A 21,447-nucleotide genomic window follows, 5' to 3' on the forward strand; every position below is an offset into this window, starting at 1 on the left:
CGTTGTGCCGGAGGCCCCGCCCACTTCGGCTCCGCGGATGCCAGCGCCCTCCCCTCGGGCCCTGCGAACTTCACCCCCACCGGGGCCCCGCCTTCTCCCCAGCACGGGCTTCGGCCCCGCCCACCCCACCTTCCTCACCCCGGCCCCCTCCAATCAATCTCACCGAGAAGGCGCTCGGGAACAGCCCTCTGCACCCGCGCGTGCCCCTCGTCTCCTCAGGCACCGCGCGTGCCCCTCCCCCCCCCGCCCCCATATCTCCTCATGGACTGAAATTATACATTGAAAAATTGATTGTCTGTTAAGCCTTTAGTCATGGCATAGACAGAGAACACAGGGGGCCAACACCTTCAACATATTGTCTAGCTATCACCATTGTTAACAGCTCACCCGAGAATGCAACTTTTAAAAACAAGGTTTTGTGATTTACCCATGAAAGAAGTGAATCTATCACTGTATTCTAACAGATGAAAGGCTTAACAGACAATCAATTTTTCAATGTATAATTTCAGTTCCATCACACTGTAAATTTTTGCTATAAATTCTGTGTTACGATCGAGCCCTCCACTATCAACCGATGAAGGAGCGTCGCTCCGAAACCTAGTGTGCTTCCAATTAAACCTGTTGGACTATAACCTGGTGTTGTGTGATTTTTAACTTTCTACACCCCAGTCCAACACCGGCATCTCCAAATCATGACACTATTCCATGCACGTCCATATGCCTGTCCAATGACGACTTAAATGCACTTAAACTTGGCGAATCTACTACCCATGCAGGCAAAGCATTCCCTTCCCTTACTACTCTCTGAGTAAAGAAACTACCTCTGGCATCTGTCTTATACCTACCTGCCCTCACTTTAAAGTTGTGTCCCCTCGTGTTTGCTGTCCCCATACTTGGAAGCATGCTGCGGCACGGTGGCTCAGTGGTTAGCAATGCTGCCTCACAGCACCAGGGTCCCAGGTTTGGTTACAGCGTCAGGTGGCTTGTCTGTGTGGAGCTTGCACATTCTCTTCACCGCTCTGGTTTCCTCCCCCAATCCAAAGATGTGCAGATCGGGTGAATTGGCCATGCTAAATTGCCCATAGTGTTACGTGCATTAGTCAGAGGGGTGTGGGTTACTCTGCGGAGGGTCGGTGTGGACTGGATGGGCTGAAGGGACTGCACTGTAGGGAATCTAATCAGAAATTAAAAATGTGTTGCTGGAAAAGCGCAGCAAGTCAGGCAGCATCAAATGAGAAGGAGAATCGACATTTCGGGCATAAGAAGGAGAATCGAAACGTCGATTCTCCTTCTCCTTTGATGCTGCCCGACCTGCTGCGCTTTTCCAGCAACACATTTTTAAGCTCTGATCCCCAGCATCTGCAGTCCTCACTTTCTCCTATCTATTCAGAAAAACAGCCTCTTTTAAAGAGAGACAACCCTTTGGGGAGAAAATACAAAAACAGAATGGGCCCGCCCTGGGTGTCGCCAAGCAAAATAATAATGACAAAAAATGTAGACAGAAAGTTTCAAGTGGTCAAGAACTTGGCCAAGTCCAAAGCTCACCCTTCCGAAGGGCGGCCGCCCCCCGGGGACTCGAAACGTTGACACTGTTTCTGCTTCTCCGTCCTCTGTTGGAAAGGTGCTGCCAAACCTGAAACACAGAGAGAGGGTCCCCCTGCGGGTGTGTCCCCGTTTAGGATTCTCTTCAGGTTCAGTTGGCAGGCAGAATAAAATGTGGAAAAGCGTGCGAGGTGGTGCACTGGGATTAGAAGAATAAGGTCATTTTTTTTAAAAATGGGTGAAGTTTCCAGAAATCTCAAGCTGAAAGCGGGACTTGTCAAGTCCGAGTTCAGGATTCTCTTCAGATTAAAATGCAGCTTTCAGGTGGCAGCAGTTGCAAAGACAAATGTAACATCGGTGTTTGTTTGGAGAGGGCTAGAATAAAAGAGCAGGGATGTACTGTGCAGTCCACAAGACGCTTTGGAATATTGTGAGCAGTTTTGGGTCTCATTCCTGAGGAACTTTAAAAAATAAATTCCACCATATACTTTATTCAGAACATCAAATGTGTACATACATAGTGACTGAAGTGTTTTGGTTCTGAAGAAAATAAAACAAACATTGGAGTTGTACTCCATCTATGAAACAAGCCAAAGGTATCTCTTTCTTAAGTAAGATTATATATCCACTTATATGTTAGGGGATTGCCTAATGGTATTATTGCTGGACTGTTAAACCAGAGACCCACATAATGTTCTGGGCTCCGAGGCAGGCGGTGGAATTTGAATTCAATAATAATCTAGAATTTAGAGTCGAACAACGACCAAAAATCCATTGTTGATAATTGGAAAAATCTATCTGGATCACTAATATCCTTCAGGAAAGGAAGCTGCTGTCCTTAACTGGTCTGGCCTACATGTGACTCTAGACCAACAGCCTTAACGGCCCTCTGGGCAATGAGGGTTGGGCAATAAATGCTGCCTAAACAGCAACGCCCTCCTCCTGTAAGAAACAAACTCAAGGTGTGGGTCTGGGTGGGATACTCTTCAGAACTCGGTGTTGACCCAATGGGCCAAATGGCCTGCTTCCACACTAAGGGTCACTGGATTAAGCATAGAATCCCAAGTAATATTCTCGAACTTGGGTTTCAATTTGGCACTGGGGTGCATATGCATCATCACAGTCTGAGGGGTTTGGGTGTGGGCACAGTCTTAGCGAGGAGCAGTGCTGCTTTCTGAGGTGTTGAGGATGTGAACAATCTGAGGGGTCTGGGGGAGCACTGTCTGTGGTGTACAGGCTGGGAGGTAGGAAGAGACAGGTGCCCTTCCCAGAACATTTCCTCATGGCCCCCAAGGTGCGATGGTGTCATAATTTGAGTCGGAGGCCACTCCCCACTTCGGAGAAGTCAATCTTTGGAAACAATCGGTAAAATAAATCACGTGCATGTGAGGGGTGTATCTTAACATGATTGGATGGAAATTATTATCACTCCTGTTGCTTGGAGAGGATTTATAAAAGCATACACCCAAACCGACCACGCAGTCACAGCAAGAGGCAGTGCATGGGAAGATCCAATAAGTTATTTGCAATTACTGTCTATCCCTCTGTAGCAGCCATCATCCGAAATCAGAGTTCAGTCCTGGAAGAAATCATCTCAACATTGGAACTTGTCCACACTTGCACAGTAATGTATCGTGTGTGTGTGTTTGTGTGTATTAAACTAGCCAGAGTCATTCTGCTGTCATTTCAGGTTGATTGGTCCTTGATTTTTAAAAACTGGCAAAAACACAAAAGTGAAAGTTGTAAAAGCTAAGACTCATTTAATTGGCATAAAATGAATGCTTAAAATCTCGGACGTTGGGATGGAAGGGACAAGTAATATTAAATTGAGATGTGGTCATGACATTCAGGGTGCAGCGGTATTGCCAGAATATTTATGCAAGATTCATTTAGTCGTTAGGATATTTCTTTTCAGGGAGAAAGAAGCATTCCAGACATTCCAAACACACTTGGAGATAGTTTTCTAACCAACCTATATAGGGGTGTTATACACTCCACTGGAGCAGGTGGGACTTGAACCTGAATCACTTGACTGAAAGCTAAGGACACTACCACTGTCACTTTCTACCTTTCCCACCATATACAAGAGCCCTACACTTAGCTGAAGACAGGCATTGATTAAAAACAGCCAACTTGGTAAGGTATTCAAGAAGGGAGGGAGGGTGAAGTTGGGAAACCACAGGGGACAGAAATTCTATGATTGGGAAACTCTCGGAAGTAATACTGGATCAAGGAATTAGTCTGCACTTGGAGAGAGGCAGGGATTAATCAAGAACAGTCTATATGGTTTTATTAAGGGAAGGTTATGTCTGACCAACTTGATTGCATTTTTCAAACAGATGACCAAGTGTGCAGATGAGAGCAATTGGTGTAGACTACTTGCGGTCACTGATGCTTTTGATAAGGTCCAGCATGGGAGACTGACAGTGAAAGTAAGTGGCTGAGTGGCAGGAAGCCGAAAGTGATGGTTGAGGTGTGTTTCCGTAACTGAAAGCTGTGGCCAGTGGGATCTGGTTGGGGCACGTATTGCAACCCTCGCTGTTTCTGGCCTATATAAACCATTTTGACTTGAATGTAGGAGGGTTAATCAGTAAGATCATGGATGATATGAAAATTGATGTGGTTGCCAATAGTAGGGAAGATAGCCTTCCATTCCAGGAGGATATAGATGGTCGGGCGAGATGGGCTGATCAGCGGGAAATGGATTTGAATCCAAATCAGTGTGAGGCAATGCTTTCGGTAGGATAAACATAGCAAGAGTATACATGATGACAGGACCCTGGGAAGCACTGAGATCAGGGGGACCTTTATATGCACTTCCACCAGTCACTTAAGAATCAGGGTAGGTGGATAGAATAATTAAGGTATATTGGATATTGCATTCATTGGTCAATGGATTGCATTTGAGCCAAGAGGTTATGCTGGAACAGTATAAAATACTGATGACAGCATATTGTGTGTAATTGTGGAATCAACATTTCAGAAAGGATGTGATCGCATTGGAGAGGGTATAAAGGAGATTTACCAGGATGTTTTCTGGGCTGGAGAATTTCAGTTATGAAGAGAGATTGGACAGAGTGAGGTTGTTTTCTTTAGAGCAAAGGAGGTTGAGGGGGACATGATTGAGATGAATAAAATAATGTGAGGCAGAGACAGGAAGGAAATTTTCCCCATGTTTGAGGGATCAATTAAAGCATATAATATAAATGACAGAGAGTGTGTCAGATGGTTTAGATGGAATGCGAGTCGTATAGCACAGAAACAGACCCTTCAGTTGAATCAGTTCATGCCAATCAAAATCTCCAACCAAACTAGCCCACTTAGTTGCCTCCAAGCATTTCTTACTCTTGTACTTATCCATTTTTTTTAAACCATGTAATTGTACCTGCATTCACCAGTTCCTTTGAAAGATTATTCCACATATGAACCACAGTGCATTTTTTAGAAAATGCTCATGTCTTTTTAAAATTTTACTTCTCTCACCTTACAAATATTCCCCCATTCTTGAAATTCCCGCATGCTATGGAAAATAAACCTATCATTCATCTTTTCTATGCCCCTTATGATTTTATAAACCTCTAAAGTCAACTCTCGACCTCCTAAGCCCCAGCCTATTTAGCCTCTCCCTCTAACCCAAATTCTATTCCTGGCAACATCCTTGTGTATGTTTTCTAAATTCTCCCTAGTTTAAATATAGCCTTCCTATACCAGAGCAACCAGGACTGGACTTGGTATTCCAGAAGATGCTTCACCAATGCCCTGTACAGCCTCAACATGACATCCCAACTGCTTTATTCAAAGGTCTGAGCAATGAAGGAAAAATATTTTCATCTCGAGGTTGTTGAGAAATTGAAATTTGTTGCCTGAAACTTCCAAACTTCTTATTTAAGAAGTATTTCGGTGTACACTTGTGATGCCAAGACGTACAGGGCACAAGATTATAATCGATAAGTAACTGTTTTTGACCAACACAGAATTGATGGGAAGAAGGGCCTTTTTCTGCCCTGCAGACTTCTGTAATTCTAAAAGCAGGACAATGAAAAGACTTTGTTCAAGATGTTGGCGCTAGGAATTGACAGTAGAAGCACCACAAAGATCGAGTTTTATTCTGAAACAGTATCACACCTGGACTCGAAGCATTAAGTCTGCTGTCTCTGTCTGCAGATGTTTGCACTTCTGCTAAGTTCCTCCAACATTCAGTGTTACTTGAGATTACAGAGCGGGCCTGAGACTCCAGAGGTGAAATCTGGTGGGTTACTGTATACGGGAAGAGGAGACATTAACGTCCTGTTTGAAAATGGAAAATTAAACACAGAATTGGGAGGGTGTCTTTGAGAGAAGTAAGTAAAAAGTGCAGACTGATATGTGGTCACACACTGTCACTGTAAATTCAAATTGTAAAGGAACGGGCCAAGTAGGAAAAGGCCCACTCTAAATTTATAAAGGAAGACTGAGAGCCCTCTTGTGGTGCAGTGTTAGTATGCCTGTCCCGAGAAACCCAGATTCAAGTCCCACCTATTTCAATAGTGTTTAATAATATCTGCAAACAGGATGATTAAAAAAAAATAAAATAAAAGAAAGGAAGACTGTTTGTGAGGCAAGATATTGGCAGCAAGTTCTGTTTTACTTTAAATGCCTTGTCCAGACGATGAGAGTGTGTGAAGGTTTTCTGACTTGTGGGTGAAAGGTGGATCTTCAAAGGGATATTTGTTTTGTTCAGTTTGCTCACTGGGATCATTACACAGTGTTGTGTTTGCTCCCATGGAGATGCTAATTTCTCCCGTGGAGATTCTAAGCTAATTTTTAACAATGTTGTTTGAAACATCCTGTTCAGGCAGGCTTTGAGGCAATTCTGTCACCAGTGGGACTTGTATCGAAGCTTTCTGGCCTAGAAATAGGGATAAGCCCACTGGACCTAATGGCCACAGCATCTTGATCAGATGGGCTAATGGACAAAGGAGTGGCATATGGAGTACAATTTAGATAAATGTGAGGTGCTGCGTTTTGGAAAGTCAAATCAGGGAAGGACTTATACACATAATGGTAAGATCCTGGGGAGTGTTGCTGAATAAAGAGACTTTGGAGTACAGGTTCATAGTTCCTTGAAAGTGGAGTTAGAGGTAGATAGGATAGTGAAGAAGGTATTTGGTATGCTTTCCTTTGTTAAACAGAACATTGAGTATAGGAGTTGGGAGGTCATGTTGAGAAAGTTTATAGCCTTAAAACTTGTACATAATCATTTAGACTAAAATGTAATTTTGAATTATAGAACACATTTGCTACCTGCTAGAAAATAGACAGGCAGGGAGGGTAAGATAATTAAGAATCTTTGCCTTAACAACAGCAAATTTATATAAATAAGACACCGAGTGATCACATTCATGGCTGTTCCTTTGTGAAATTAATATATAATGTTTAATTCTGACCTCTGAACGAAACTCAGTATCAATTAACTTCTCTCCTGAATTATTGTCCTTTGCTATTATCCATCTAGTTCAGAACATGCAGTGTTTTTGTTAACTTTTGTGTATGTGACAGTCCAGCCTTTGTAAAGTGGTGTGCAGAGGTAATCTGGTTTTGATAGTACAATGGGGTATCCTGTCAGGGCTCTTGAAGAGCAGATGTTCTACTCTCCTGGATTACTAGAATCCAGTTTGCCTGGCTTATAGGTCCCAGTGTTGTGTTGTAACAGTGATGCTATTAGTAAATGAATGGAACGATTAAAATTAAACTAAACTCTCTGTAAGAGTTCTTTTTATTCCAGACTTCCAAAGAGTACGATCTCTGGGACAAACTGAGAGAGTCTTATAGGTCTGAGTCCACAAGGAATTTCCTGGGCCATCTCAAATCTGTACTTTAACAATGTTGCGACTGTACAGGACATTGGTTTGGCAACTTTTGGAATATTGTGTGCAATTCTGGTTTTCCTCCTATCGGAAGATGCTGTGAAAACCTGAAAGGGTACAGAGAAGATTGACAAGGATGTTGCCAGGTTTAACAGATTTATGATATATGAAGGGACTGAATAAGATGGGGGATGTTTTCCCTCGAGTATCGGAGGTTGAGGGGTGATTTTATAGAGGTTAATAAAATCATGAGGGATATGGATAGGGTAAATAGACAAGGTATTTTCCCTGGAGAAAGGGAGTCCAAAACGAGAGGGCATTGGGTTTAGGATGACTGGAGAAACATCCAAAAGGGGCTTAAGGGGCAACTTTTTCACGCAGAGGGTGGTGCGTGTATGGAATGCGCAACCAGAGGAAGTGTTGGAGGCTGGTGTAATTGCAACATTTAAAAGGCATCTGGATGGGTATATGTTTAGAACAGTTTTGAAGGGATATGGGCCAAGTGCTGGCAAATGGGCCTAGATTAGGTTAGGCTATTTGGTCAGCATGGACAAGGTGGATCGAAGGGTCTGTTTCTGTGCTGTACATCTCTATGACTCTGTGACCTTGTTCTCCTCTTCTAAATTCTAATATCTTCACAGTTAGTCATGGGCTTTGTTGTGATTATAACGAGGTCAGCCAGCTGGATCTTTTAGAATATGTGTTCTCTGAGTAGATCAGATTAAAAGTCCCATCAGGGAGCCCAGGCTGACATGGTGGATGTCTGAGGTATTGACTAAATGATGCAGTACTGAAGTCAAGGATTATTCATGTGTGAATAAAGGGTGACTTGGTAAAAGATACCAGCGTCTGCCGAGTTACTAATTTGCTTACAACTGGATTCCTGGCGCACGTAAGCTGGGAATGCAACAGAAAATTGGCAATTTGAGTTTGCTAATTAACGCAAGGAACAGAATGTCCAATTCTCACACAGGAAGTGAGTCTCAATGCTAAATATGTTGATATTCAATGTAAGATTGGGCATCAGAGGATGAAGGGAGGAGCTCTGAAAACATTGCTCCCACTTCAGGAACTAACAATTCGTGATTAACTGATGGTCAGCGCTCTGTTACCTGAATTGACTGGGGATAAAGGGAGAGTTGGCATGAATTGGCTGTGAGTCAGGGATCCGGTGGTCTGAGGTGGCTTGGGTTGGAGATCAGATTGGGAGGAGGACAGGATTGGCTGGGTGGACCGGGGTTGAGGGGCCCCAGATTGGGTGGCTGGATTTTCTGAGGGACCATGGGTTTGGAGGGATCTGGGCCTGCAGCAGGCAAGTGGGACTAGTTTAGTTTGGGATTATGTTCGGCATGGACTGGTTGGACCAAAGAGTCTGTTTCTGTGCTGTATATCTCTATTGCTGTGGGTCAGGGTCCATTTCCTGAACTGACGCTCTTATTATCACTGATCTCAGTTTCTGCTGTTCATCAGACACAACGAGAACAAATGTGCCAATATGGCTGAAGGAGGCAATAGTATTTTCCAAGTGGCAGCACTTGGCAGACCTTTCCGGATTGGGATGTTATATGATCTACGCAGTGACACCATCATCCCAGGTAATGGCAGATCAACCAAGCTGTAATTTTCTTACACTTCATAATATAAAGCACAATAATTCAAATGTCAACTGGAACAATAAATATAATTAATAAAACTTCCAAAGTGCAAAACTCCCTCAGTAAATGTGCAGTGCTCCCTCAGCGCTGACAATCAAACTGCATGGTGCTGACCCTCCGACGACATAGCATTGCATTGGTGCTGACCCGCTAACTATGCAGCACTCCCTCAGTGTTGACCCTCTGACTTCAGCACTCCCTCGTCACTGACACTTCAACTGCGTAGCACTCCCTTGGCACCTACTCTCTGACTGCACAGTGCTCCCTCAGTGCTGATCCTCCAATTGTGCAGCACTCCCTCAGCACCTACCCTCTGACTGCTCACCACTGATCCTCCAACTTTGTGTCACTTCCTCAGAACTGACCCTCTGACTACGCATCACTATCTCAGCGCTGACCATCCAACTGTGCTGCACTCCCACAAAGCTGACCCTTATTCCTGACCCTCTAACTGCACCGTGCTCCCTCCACGCTGATCCTCTGACTGGGCAGTGCTCCCTCTGTATTGCTATCTATTTCAATCCCATTGTTCATAGAAGTAAACATTGCTGAAGTGGCCTTTTGGCCCATTCAGTGTGGATGGCCAAAAAGACATGACTATTTACACTGATCTCACTTTCCAACACTAAGCATAGAGCCTTGAATGTTATGATATTTCAAGTGCTTATCCTCAAACTTTTTAAAGTTTGTGAGGTTTTCCACTTGAACTACCTTCCCAGATAGTGCATTTCAGATTCCTTACCACTCTCTGGGCAAAAAAGGCTTTTCTCAAATCCCGTCAAATCCTCCAACCTTTCATTTGATGCCCTTTGCTAATCAGCCTTGAATTAACAGGAAGTAGTCATTTAATATGCTCCCAATGTCCTCAGGCTTCACACACAGATTGTCCCCTTGGTCCCTACTCTTTACCTGGATATTGTCTTCCCCTTGACAAACTTGGAGAATATTTTGGGATTCTCCCTAATCTTGATTTCCAGTGTTTCCTCATGCCCCAACGCCCCCTGTCCCCAACCTTTGCTCTCCTGACTGCTTTTTTAAGCTTCCCACCCCATCCCGTACAGTTCTAATCCTCCTCTCTGTTGATATCTTCCCTTTGTACTTTCTCTGTTCATCCTTTCCTTGCAGGTGTCAATTTGTGAGACTTGGTTGAGCTCCAGAAGAACATTGACGTGCAGCTGAAACCCAGCACTGACTTGACCATCATTTCCTCAGATGCCATCGAGGACAAAGTGTCTTCTTTGGGTGTGGAAGCCTCCCTCAAGGCCAGCTTTTTGGGGGGACTGGTGAAGGTGAGCGGCTCGGCCAAATATCTGAACAACAAGAAAACCTCAAGGCAGCAATCCCGGGTTAGCCTCCACTACCGAGCCACCACCCGGTTTGAGGAGCTTACCATGAGCCAACTGGGACCCCATCACATCACCTACCCTTCTGTCTTCAAGCAGGGCTCAGCCACTCACGTTGTCACGGGCGTGTTGTACGGTGCTCAAGCCTTCTTTGTGTTTGACCAGGATCATTCCTCCACTGACAACATGCGAGATATCCAGGGAAACCTTGAGGTTATGATTAGAAAGATCCCCACATTCAAAATCAAGGGAAATGGCTCAGTCGACATGTCAGAAGAGGATAAGAAGCGTGTGAAGAAATTCTGCTGCACCTTTCAAGGAGACTTCTTCCTCGACAAGAACCCAGTGAACTACAAGGAGGCTATTGAGGTTTACTCAAAGCTGCCTAAGCTGCTGGGCAATCACAGAGAGAACGCAGTGCCCCTGACCGTCTGGTTGCACCCTCTGAAGATGCTGGACTCGAAAGCAGCTCAGCTTGCCCACGAGGTCAGCATCGGTTTGGTCAATCAGTGCCAGTGGGTCATGGATCAATTCTGTGACATCGAGATGAGGTATAATGATCTGATCAAGAGCCCAGCGGCAAGGGCCTTCTCTGAGATCAAAGACAGCTCCAAACCTTCAAGAGAATGGTCCTGGAATTCCAGACCCTCTTCCAGAAAAGGCTGGCACAAATACTGCCCTCCATCCGGGCTGGGAGTAAAGGGGAAAGCAGCTTGGAGGAAATGTTAGAGCAGAGAGAGCGATCTCCATTCAAGTACAGCTCACTGGACACTTGGCTGAAGAAGAGGGAGAAGGAAGTGAACACAGTGGGGGTGAATCTGAGCAGACTGGAAGGGGTGGAGGTTGTGACCCAGAGCCAGTTAGACACAATCCTGGTGGACCCAATGATTAAATTTGTCATCTGCTTCAACTTTAACTCTTTGGGGGAGAAAGATGTTTATCTTCAGGAACTCTCCGAATACCTCAAGGCTCCACGAAATGAGACAGAACCAAGTGTGGCAATGCGAGATGACACAAGTCAGGCAAGTGAGGACTGGTTTGATGTAGTATCAGTGTTGAAACGATTGAGAGATGCAGTCCATAGCTACTTGGTGCTGCTCAGATCCAAAGGTTCACAAGGCCCCAAGTTTGTGATTTCTTCATTGGTTGAGAAGAGTGTACCTGGGGCATCCATTTTTGAGTATGAAAATGGAATTGTGAAGACAAGGGACAGCAGTCAACCACAGCCCCAGAGCACAGAGGGTGCAGGGGTAGCCAGTTCCAGTGTAATTCTGTCCAACAAAGCTTCTGGAGAGGACACTGAGCCAGTGTTGATGTCCAGAATGGAGAACATAATCATTGAAGATCAGAGTTGGCTGTGGGAGGAGAACTATGGCAATGTTGAGAGTGGTATGTTGTCCTCGTTATCCCCACACAGTGAATAACTATACAGCTCCTCCCCTGTGTGAGACCTTTGGCGTGGTGGTGTTGCTTATACAGTGAGCCCATTGCTACAGTCTGCACCATTCTTGCTGTTGTACCCAGTCAGGTGACAGTGTGTGACTGTGAACCTACCTCCCTCACCACCTCCTGTGCCCATCTGTTCCAGGTTGGCAGTGAAGCGAAGGTGGAACATTACGTTGCCAAATACCTGGAGGGCAAGGAATCAAGCATAGATTGTCTGAGCAGCCTGAAAGCTGTCACAAAATACAGGTTCTGGGTGTCCACTATGGCAGCACAGGGACCAGAACTCTGAGGTGACGAGGTAGGGGATGGTGACCCGAGGTGAAGACTCTTAACTCCATTAGGAAGAGGCCCATAGAATAGGCTCCTGTATCTTCTCATCCACCAGATAAAGGATTGGCTGAAGTAAAAATAGATGAAATTCCCTACAGTGTGGAAACAGGCCCTTCAGCCCCACAAGTCCACACCGACCCTCCGAAGAGTAACCCACTGCCCTACATTTACCTCTGACTAATGTACCTAAGGCTATGGGCAATTTATCATGGCCAATTCACCTGAACTGCACAGCTTTGGATTGTGAGAGGAAACCAGAGCACCCAGAGGAAACCCACACAGACACGGGGAGAATGGGCCAAGTCCACACAGACAGTCGCCCAAGCTGGAATCAAACCTGGGTCTCTGGTGCTGTGAGGCAGCAGTGCCACCCAATGAGCCACAGTGCTTCTCAAGGGCATGGTGAATATTGCCAGGTTAATTCAGGAATAGACAGAGCAACCAATCCTCCAGAGGAGTGGATAGGTGCCAAGCTCAAAGCAAAATCTTCCCCCAAGTCATTCTGGAGTGGTATTGGGAAGCTCACACATGGGAATAGTTGTCCAGAATATTCTTCTTCAATAAGATGTTGATGCTGGAGTTCAAATGGGGAAAAATAATGAGAACAGAATGGGAGATTTTTGGGGTAAGGGTGTTATGATTTAAATAACCAATCTCAGTACACATATAGGTCAGCTGTCATCTTAAGACTAATCTCCTGCAAATGGTACCTTGATGATTTTAAATAAAAATGGGTGTGATCTTCATGAGATTGTCTGTTGGTTATTGATCTGTCAATCATCACATGAACAGGAAATTTCCATACACTCATCCAATTCCATCAGATGCAGAGTAGGTGGCCCTGGCAGTAGGTGTGGGAGTGGGTGAAGGAATTGGGAGGATGGGTGCAGAATTGTTGAAGATTTGAACCTGTACATGAGAGAGTGGGTGAGTAGCGGAGGGGAGATTATTAAGGATTATTAAAGGGGCAAGAGAGGGTGAAATACAGCGAGATAGCAGCAGAGGGGAGATATTGTCGAGGGAGTGAATCTGACTGAGGTGAGATTGTTAAATGTGAGAGAGTGATACACAGGGAATCCAGAAGAGGGGAATTAGAAATAGGCAAGAACCATTGGTCTGATCAGTAACATCCGAATTTCACCAATTAATAAAAAAGAAGCAATGAGGTACATCGTAGAAGTTTGCCATCCAACTTTTGTGTCGGATTAATTGTTTTAAACATTTAATATAATTTGTGACTCTTGTACTTTTGATTTCTACTTTCTGCTTACGTATTTAGCTATGTCTACACTTGGAGCAGTGAGGTGTATGTCTGTGAGAATGAGCATAACTACTGCACATACTCCAGTTTTAATGATAGTGTTCAGTATGAGGGTTGTAATTTTACCAATCTAATATTCAGAGCACTACTGCAAGAAAAGAAATATTTCAACATGCATGGTATGATAACAAATTCTCAATTGTGATTAGAACATGAGAACGAGGTGTAGGAGTCGACGTTTGGCCCTTCGAGCCTGCTTCCACTCAATAAGATTATGGCTAATCTTTTTGTGGACTCAGCTCCACTTACCTGCGTTTTCACCAAATCCCTTAATTCTTTTATTTTTCAAAAAAGCAACTACCGTAGTTTTAAAAGCACTTACTGAAGTAGTGTCAACTACTTCCCTGAGCTAGGAATTCCATTGATTAACAAGCTTCTGGGTGAACGTGTTCCTTCTCAGTTCTAAACCTGTTCTAATCTTGAGACCATGCCCTCTTGTCTCAGTTTCACCTACCAGTGGAAACATTCTATCTATTTCTATTTTATCAATTCCCTTCATCATTTTAGACGTTTTTATAAGATTTCCCCCACTCCATTCTTCTGCATTTCAGTGAATATAATCCCAATCTACTCGGCCTCTCCTCAGAAGCCAACCTTGTCAACTCTGGAATCAACCAGAAGAAAGTGAGGACTGCAGATGCTCGAGATGAGAGCTGAAAAGTGTGTTGCTGGAAAAGCGCAGCAGGTCAGGCAGCATCCACGGAGCAAGAGAATCGATGTTTCGGGCATAAACCCTTCTTCAGGAATGAGGAGGGTGTGCCAAGCAGGCTAAGATAAAAGGTAGGGAGGAGGGACTTCGGGGGAGGGTCATTGGGAATGCGATAGGTAGAAGGAGGTTAAGGTGAGGGTGAAACGCCGGAGAGGGAGTAGGGGCAGAGAGGTCGGGAAGAAGATTGCAGGTCAAGAAGGCAGCGCTGAGTTCGAGGGTTGGGACTGAGATAAGGTGGGGAGAGGGGAAATGAGGAAGCTGGAGAAATCTGCATTCATCCCTTGTGGTTTAAGGGCTCCTAGGCGGAAGATGAGGTGCTCTTCCTCCAGGCGTGGTGTTGCCATGGTCTGGCGATGGAGGAGGCCAAGGACCTGCATGTCCTTGGCGGAGTGGGAGGGGGAGTTAAAGTGTTCAGCCACGGGGCGGTTGGGTTAGTTGGCGTGGGTGTCCCAGAGGTGTTCTCTGAAACGTTCCGCAAGTAGGCGGCCTGTCTTCCCAATATAGAGGAGGCCACATCGGGTGCAGCGGATGCAGTAAGTGATGTGCGTGGAGGTGCAGGTGAATTTGTGATGGATAGGGAAGGATCCCTTGGGGCCTGGGAGGGAAGTGAGAGGGGAGGCGTGGGGGCAAGTTTTGCATTTCTTGAGATTGCAGGGGAAGGTGCTGGGAGTGGAGGATGGGTTGGTGGGGTGTGTGGACCTGACGAGGGAGTCGCGGAGGGAGTGGTCTTTTCGGAACACTAATAGGGGAGAGAAGGGAAATATATCCTTGGTGGTGGGGTCTGTTTGGAGGTGGCGGAAATGAAGAAGGATGATACGATGTATCTGGAGGTTGGTGGGGTGGTAGGTGAGGACCAGTGGGGTTATGTCTTGGTGGCGATTGGAGGGGTGGGATTCAAGGGCGGAGGAGCGGGAAGTGGAGGTGATGCAGTGGAGAGCATTGTCAACCACGTCTGAGGGGAAATTGCGGTCTTTGAAGAAGGAGACCATCTGGGTTGTTCGGTATTGGAATTAGACCTCCTGGGAGCAGATGCGACGGAGGCGAAGGAATTGGGAATATGGGATGACGTTTTACAGGGGGCAGGATGGGAGGAGGTGTAATCCAGGTAGCTGTGGGAGTCGATCGATTTATAGTAAATGTCCATGTTGATTCGGTTGTCCAAGATAGAAATGGAGAGGTCTAGGAAGGGGAGGGAGGTGTCTGAGACGGTCTAGGTAAATTTGATGTCAGGGTGGAAGGTGTTAGTAAAGTGGATGAACAGTTCAATCTCCTCCTGGGAGCACGAGGTAACGCTGATACAGTCATCGATGCAGCAGAGGAAAAGGTGGGGGGGGTGGTGCCAGTGTAGCTGCGGAAGATGGACTGTTCCACATATCCGACAAAGAGACAGGCATAGCTGGGACCCATGTGGGGCCCATGGATATGCCTTTGATTTGGAGGAAGTGGGAGGATTGGAAAGAGAAGTTCTTCAGAGTGAGAACTCGTTCAGTCAGTCGAAGGAGGGTGTCAGTGGAAGGGTACTGGTTGGTTCGGCGGGAAAGGAAGAAGCAAAGGGCTTTGAGGTCTTCATGATGGGAGATGGAGGTGTATAGGGACTGGATGTCAATGGTGAAGATAAGACGTTGGGGCCCGGGGAAGCGAAAATCATGGAGGAGCTGGAGGGCGTGGGTGGTGTTCTGAATGTAGGTGGGGAGTTCTTGGACTAAGGGGGACAGGACTGTGTTGAGGTATGCAGAGATGAGTTCGGTGGGGCAGGAGCAGGCTTAGACAATGGGTCGGCCGGGGCAGTCAGGGTTGTGGATTTTGGGCAGGAGGTAGAAACGGGCGGTGCGGGGTTGTGGGACTATGAGGTTGGAGGCAGTGGATGGGAGATCCTCTGAGGTGATGAGGTTATGGATGGTCTGGGAGATGATGGTTTGGTAGGGAGAGGTGGGGTCATGGTCAAGGGGACAGTAGGAGGAAGTGTCAACGAGCTGGCTCACCCCTCGAATCGCTACAAGGACCAAACCCCATTGGTCCTCACCTACCACCCACCAATCTTCAGACACATCGTACTGTCCTTCGTCTTTTCCGCCACCTCCAAACAGACCCCACCACCAGGGATATATTTCCCTCCCCACCCCTATCAGCATTCCAGAAAGACCACCCCCTCCGCGACTCCCTCATCAGGTCCACACCCCCCACCAACCCAACCTCCATTCCCGGTACCTTCCCCTGCAACTGCAAGAAATGCAAAACTTGCACCCACACCTCCCCCCTCACTTCCCTCCAAGTCCCCAAGGGATCCTTCCATATCCATCACAAATTCACCTGCACCTCCACACACATCATTTACTGCATCCGCTGCACCCGATGTGGCCTCCTCTACATTGGGGAGACAGGCCGCCTACTTGAGGAACATTTCAGAGAACACCTCTGGGATACCCACACCAACCAACCTAACCGCCCTGTGGCTGATCACTTTAACTCCCCTTCCCACTCCGCCAAGGGCATGCAGGTTTCCTTGGCCTCCTCCATCGCCAGACCATGGCAACACCACGCCTGGAGGAAGAGTGCCTCATCTTCCGCCTAGGAACCCTCCAACCACAAGGGATGAATGCAGATTTCTCCAGCTTCTTCATTTCCCCTCCCCCCACCTTATCTCAGTCCCAACCCTCAGACACCGCACCGCCTTCTTGACCTGCAATCTTCTTCCCGACCTCTCCGCCCCCACCCCCTCTCCGGCCTATCACCCTCACCTTAACCTCCTTCCACCTATCGCATTCCCAACGCCCCTCCCTCAAGTCGCTCATCCCTACCTTTTATCTTAGCCTGCTTGGCACACCTTCCTGATTCCTGATTCGGCCTTGTGCCCGAAACATCGATTCTCCTGTTCTTTCGATGCTGCCTGACCTGATGTGCTTTTCCAGCAACACATTTTTCATCTCTGGAATCAACCTACTGAACCCCATCTGCACCCCCTCCAGTGCCAGTACATCCTTTTTTAACGAAGGAAACCAAATATGCACACGGTACTCCAGGTGTGGCCTCACCAAAAAATTGTACAGCTGTAACATTACATCTCTGCTTTTAAACTCAGCCCTTTTACCAATGAAGGACAAAATTCCATTTGCCTTCCTAATTACTTTTTGTACCTGCAGACTAACCTTCTTCAATTCATGCACGATGACAGCCAGATCCCTCTGCACAGCAGCATGCTACAACTTATTACCATTCAAATAATAATCTTCTTTGCTGTTGCTCCTACAAAATGTATGACTTCACATTTACTAACATTGTATTCTATCTGCCAGACCTTTACCCACTTACTCAATGTTTCTATGCTCCTCTGCAAAATTTCACAGTCCTCTGTACAGTTTGCTCTGCCAATCATTTTGCTATCATCGGCAAATTTTGACACCGTACCCATGGTCCCCAACTCCAAATCATCTGTATAAATTGTAAATAACTGTGGTCCCAACACTGATCCCTGAGGGACACCACTCATCACTGATTGCCAGCTAGAATAGCACTCATTTATTCCCACTCTTTGCTTCCTGTAAGTCAACCAATCCTCTGTCCACACTAATACTCTACCCCTCACACCATACATCCTTATCTTATGCAGCAGCCTCATGCGGCATTGATTAATAATTAGATTGCTGAGAATTGCATAGAATTTAGTACAACTGGAAAATAATTGTATTCATGCTCTCTATGAGATTATCCTTTTACCTGTGTGGCAATTACTCAGTGTACGTACTTCCTGCCTGCTTTACCTATTTGATTCAATGTTAACTCCATTACCCCCATTTGTGTGAATGATATTGCACTGACAGTCAGAAACGTTTTATTGGCAAATTCAGTCCACAAAGGATTGAGGAGTCTTTGCAGTGGTAACAATCCCAGTGTCGAAAAGAGTTGCTCTGGAATAAAATAGCACGTCAGGCAGCATCTGAGAAGCCCTGATGAAGGGCTTATGCCTGAAACGTCGGCTCTCTTTTCCTTGGATGCTGCCTGACCTGCTGTGCTGTGCTGTTCCAGTGCCAGACCTTTCGACTCTGACTCTCCAGCATCTGCACTCCTTACTTTCTCCTAACAATCCCAGTGACCCAGAAAGACATAGCAGAATGAAGTCTGTCATTTTACTCTTCACCGTTTCTGGCAGCTTCACAATTTTATGGCTTATAAATGTTTTATATTATTGTGATGTTGCATCTTTCTTTTGATAATACATCATTTAGTATTTTTGAACAATTTGGATGGAGGCTGTAGAAGTTCAGTTGCTGCAAAAACACCTTTTTTTCAAGCAATAGACATATATAGACATTATATATATATTCCCTCCACCACCAGGTAAGCTCCAGTGTGGCCAATTATAATTTATCAAGCAAAGACTAGTTAGGGTAATGCTGAAACCAGAAGTGTGGGGGTGGGGAGGTGGGAAGAGAAGGAGGGGACTAAATCCAAATGGAGTTGGAGGTGGAAATGAAGCCCTCTAAACTCCGCAGTTTCTGCCTCTCCCAAAAGGCATTGAGAACACTGGTGGACCTCACATCCTCCCTCTACACTGACTCAAATGTGACTGTGGAAGAAAGGTAAGTAGTTGGCATGAATGACCTTCTCCACTACCACTGCCTGGAACAGGCTATGTCTCCGAATGGCCCTCAATAAATCCCGCTTCCTATGGATACCTCTCTTCCCTAGTACCCCCATCCTGTCCATTCACAGTCAGCATGTACAGGGACTGACCAGTCTCCTGAAACCTCCCCACTCACTGAGAAAGGGGATTTGTCTGATTTCCCCTCCCCCACCCAGTTTGTCCCTTTCCCAAATATGCCCCCAATTATGTTCCCACTGATGTCTGTCCCCAGTTTTGCAGCTCCCATCATGCCTCCTATCTAATTGCCCCTCCTGGTGTGGCATTTTTGCACTTCACAAACTGACCTTCACCATCGACGCCCCTCTCCCTCCCTCATATTTCATGCTCCACCCCCCCCCCCCCCAAACTTGCAGTACCCACTATTTTACATCTCTCAATGTTTGCTCCCAGAATTCCTCTCAACAATTTTATCCCATGCTAATTGTGCCCAGAACTGGACAGAGTTAAAAATGGGGGGGGGGGGGGGGGGGGAGGGACATTTTTTCCCTCATTTGGTCACCCTCCATTTTTTCTAATCCTTCTCAGGTTTTGAACCTGCACCAATTTAAAACTTCTGACGCCCCCGAACCATCCCCATTTTCCTGCCCCTGCATTTTTGCCCACCCCTAGACTTTTCACCCACACCCATCGCTTGTGCTTTCCCCCCAAACAATGCCCCCCACCAACTTGTACCAATCTAATTGCCCCTCCCCTAAACTGTCACCTCTGCCAATCCTCCCTTCTCCTCTAACAGGATATAAAAGCACTATGTCTCCATCGTGGACCCTCCCCCTACTTCACTCAACCCTAGCCCCTGTGCTGAAGGGGGTGGGGGCACAGGGAGCAGTGCACTGACTGATTGACTGGGTTTTTGACTATGGTGTCTTCATGCTTTGTAAGATCCGAGGCCTCCCCCTGCACCCAACCCCAACCCTAGGTCAGTGAGAAAGGGGCTTTATCTCCCCTACCCACTGTTTGGACAGCAATGGAAGACATTGGAAACAGCAAGATCCCACTCTATCAACTGCATGTGCCTACAGTCAGGAGCAACAGGACAGACAGAGGGGATGGAGGGAGAGATGGAGGAGGGGAGGACAGAAAGCAAGTGAGATGAGGGGCAGAGACAGCGGGACTGACACACAGTGAGCCAAGAACACAGAAATATCCTGGGGAGAGAGACTGTTAGGCATTGTTAGGCATATCCCTTCTTCATCATTATCTACCCCCTTCATCTGTGCCTTTCCCGAGGCCGTTCTGATCCCTATGACCCTTTTAATTGGGGTTTGTTCCTGTGTTTTTTGTAAAAGTGGGAAGCACATGTTTATACCTACTGTTTGTACAGGCGTATCTAGCTTAACTTCATCCCCTCACAACATCTTATCTACTTGCCCATAATGTCTACCTTCTGACATACAGTTTTAGCTAATACAAAAACAATTATATATTTCCTCCACATTGTTTCCATTCTTGTTGACTCAGCTCGTGGCTAAAACAATTACACACTGGTGTGAGTTCATTTTACTTTGTAAGATGGAATTGCATAATTGCAGAAGTAACATTAATTCACCTATATCCCACAATTTCCCCCTTTTCTTTAATTACCATTTGTTATCTTCTGCATTTTTCTTTTAGGGGCACCTGTTTCATCAAGGCTGTTTCAATCAGTCTTTGGGTGAGCCCTCGTATACAGGGTATGATCATTTTTATTAATTGTTACCCACCAAAAGAGAGCTGGCACAAAGCCTGCTGCAATCTGGTTACGAGCCTTAAATTCATCCGGTACTCCCCTAGGGACTCCTACCGAATCAAGATAAATCCTGTCATCGAAAGAAGTGTCTAACAGTAATCTCTTACCCCTTCCCTTTTTCCCTCCTTTGTTTTCCTTCTCAAATGCCAGGGTAAATGGAATTGCCAATTGTACAATTGCACATATCCCTCTCCAATCTGGAGGTAGCGTGGGTCTCAATATTTTGCCTCCACAGTCCCACCACAGATCCGCTCGGGGAACCTTTAATGCTGAGTAGTGCCCTCCCTTCTCCGTTTCGGTGACATTCTTAATCTCTGTACATAGTTTCAGCTCCCCCAAATCTTTCGACCGACTTGTACCTCGTCTACGCACACACGAGGTGTGATTTCCAACTGCGGCAGAAAACAGGGGGGGAACTTTTACATCTTTCTTCTCCAAGGGAGGGAACGTCAGAGATAGGGAGGTACAATTCCTATCATTCCACGCAGTCTCATCCTGATACAGGGCTATCATACATTTCATGCCCTTCCTGTCTCGCTTCCACCCGAGCGGAAAGGGAACCACCTGGGCCACTGGCCGACCGGAGGCACATGCATAGCAATTGCTCTTGTTCAGACTTTTCACAGTATACTTTACCCATTCAACCCAGGCATTTGCATCCCCGTACCCAGTTTCTATTTCAATGGTCTGTTTCAAGTCCTTTACCTCTATAAATTTTACTACTTTAGGATCATCGGGAGGGGTGAAAGATTGTATCTTATTACCCAGTAGTTCTACCCGTTTTCCCTGTCCTACACTAATTCAAAAACAATAGCCCAAGAAATCCTTCCCATTTGCTTTCATTTCTATCCCAAATGTTTCATTTAATTGTATCTTATAGGTGGCCC

This window comes from Chiloscyllium punctatum, chromosome 47 (genome assembly GCF_047496795.1).
Source record: "Chiloscyllium punctatum isolate Juve2018m chromosome 47, sChiPun1.3, whole genome shotgun sequence".
Lineage (NCBI taxonomy): Eukaryota > Metazoa > Chordata > Chondrichthyes > Orectolobiformes > Hemiscylliidae > Chiloscyllium > Chiloscyllium punctatum.